Consider the following 2,381-nt stretch of genomic DNA (forward strand, 5'->3'; position numbering starts at 1 on the left):
GATTTTGTATGATAAACAAAAATGTAATTAGATATTTTGCGTAGTCTCAAATATTTAAAGGTGTTACCTGGCTCCATAGAATGTTTTGTTGTAATTGATTTGCTATTGCATCACAATTAGGGGCCGGTATGATGAAGCCATATCTAGGAGCTTATATTATTTAATAGTTATCCATTTATTTTATTGTTCTTTTTTGTTTATAGTAAATCTTCCTTTTAATTCTTATTTAAGTTGATCAAATAAGTTGTACCATGCCTCTGTTTTGTAAAGACAGCCTTTGGGCACCGGGGGAGGGGAGACCGGCTCATTATAAATATGGGAAACAGGTGGTAGTGAGCGGCGCACCCGGTAGGCTTATGGTTTTTTACCATCGGGTAAGAAGGAAGAGAAATGCTTGATGTGTTGACAATAAATTGCACTGAAACGACTTTTGCTCGGACCTTGATTTTTACCCATGCGTAAGATTCGCTGACGGGTGCCTCGGCGGCACTTTGCGTTATATTTCTTTCTTATATTTTTATGATTTTGGCCGCTATAATGACATTTGAAGTGTGCAGTGGAAACTGATCAAACCTACCTACCTACAGGTACACTTTGAAGACGACCAATATATTGGCAACAAATCAGGAGGAAATTTGAGGTTGAGGCCAGATGCTGTTCCAACAGTATTTATACATCGGCCTAAGCCGAAAAGGAGGACATCCACGTCAAGGAGTATGCCTCCAGCTGTCAGGAATGATGACCACACCTATTATGGCACATCAAACATTGGTATGATATATGAAGCTAACAATGTTTCCCATGTTATATAATTCAAGGATAGACTACACTCCTAATGCAACCTTCAGATTATACAGCTTCAAAACTACCAGGGTTCAGGGATTCTCTGAAGACTCATATACCACATGTAGATAATCTACAGATTTCTTCATACTTTAACATTGCCAATAGACGAACTTAGATGAATGTCACTATAGGAGTGTAGTGTGTACCTTTAAATGACAATAGGTGCTGTGACGAAGGTAACTTCGTCACTATGGACTGACGGCTTCAGGCCGGGTAATATTGCACTTTATTAGCGTGATTGCACAGTACAGTTGACATTACATATTTGCACATAATTTATACTAATTATTGAGGTAGTATTTTTTAACTGATTAAACCGTATTTATTGGAATGTCGTCTGGCAGGTGCTGGTCGGGTCCTCGGCTCCGCCTGAAAAGATAGGGGAGTTTGCGAGAGCGCCGAGAGTAGTTATGCTGGTGTAAGGATGACAGTGGTTGAGAGTAATGAGGGTGCAAATAATATGTTGTCTGTGGCTGATGATTGTGTGCACCTGGTGTCCTGTGTTGTCTCCTCCCCCCTCACCTGTGTCTTGTTAGTATGTGTGTATTTAGGTGCTGTTTCCTTGTAACTGGGTGTGTGTGAGATCCTTGTGGCTGCAGGATGTGTGCAAGGAGAACAGCAGGATTGAGGCTGTGAACTTTGTGCACATGATTTTAATAAATGCCCACGTCGGGTTATATTTTTGCTTGGTCTGGGCCACTCAACGGTCAGTCTCACAGGTGCACATGTAAAGGCAGCATACACATATAACAGCAAGATTGCCTTGTTATTGTTACAGAGATTCAGGGAGATATTGAGGTGGAGTTCCAAGGGAATGAAAGGGACATAACAGACAGAGAGAGTGAGACAGATGTCAGCAGACTGCCAGGGGCCAGTATGTCAGGGGCCGACAATCAAGAGGCCACCTTACCAGAGATCAGTGTGCCAGGAGCCAGTCAGTCAGGGGTCAGCTATGAAGAGGCCAGTTTGCCAGGGTCAGGTGCTCCAGGGACCAGACTGCCAAGGGCCAGTTGTGACCGGGCTCACGTGGAGGATCTAATGAGGCAACTGAGAAGGAAGAGATTACTAAGAAAGAGAGCAGAGAGGGCTCTGGTAAAACGGAAAAGGATTAATTCGGCATTAAAAAAAAAACACAATTTGATTAATCTAAAGTTTAAAAAAATCTTCAACACAGACCAAATTAGAGCCAGATTACCGTCCATCTGATGAGGTTTTCACCCTTGTTCAGAACGTGGAGCAGCTGTTCCGTGTGAGGACGAGCGATTCCCTCATGGAGTCCTCAAATGCAGTGTCACAGCTGGAACAAGAAGCCATGTTGCTGGACAGCATCCTTCCCTCATGCCATGACCTGAAGAAAGAAATCCTCTCAACATACACCAGGCTGAGGTTAAGGATTGCATCAAAGTGCATCAGGGCTGAGAGGAAGGATAAACAAAAAGGGTATCTTGGCAGCAAGAGTCAGAGTAAGAAGGCAAAGAAGACCCAACAGACCTCTGCACCGAAGGTCATAACATCTAGGCCACTGCCAAACACCT

General features: G+C 43.2%; 1 long non-coding RNA gene across 1 annotated transcript; it reads right to left on the reverse strand.

Annotated features, from left to right (window-relative positions):
* Positions 1–557: 557 nt before the first annotated feature.
* LOC117561820 lies at positions 558–2,174 on the reverse strand. The gene is made up of 3 exons (XR_004571454.1): positions 2,042–2,174; positions 1,757–1,893; positions 558–748 (listed from the first exon to the last, which is right to left on the reverse strand). It is a non-coding gene; the product is annotated as an uncharacterized LOC117561820 (long non-coding RNA).
* Between the last annotated feature and the right edge of the window lie 207 nt (positions 2,175–2,381).

This window comes from Gymnodraco acuticeps, unplaced genomic scaffold (assembly GCF_902827175.1).
Source record: "Gymnodraco acuticeps unplaced genomic scaffold, fGymAcu1.1, whole genome shotgun sequence".
Taxonomy (NCBI): domain Eukaryota; kingdom Metazoa; phylum Chordata; class Actinopteri; order Perciformes; family Bathydraconidae; genus Gymnodraco; species Gymnodraco acuticeps.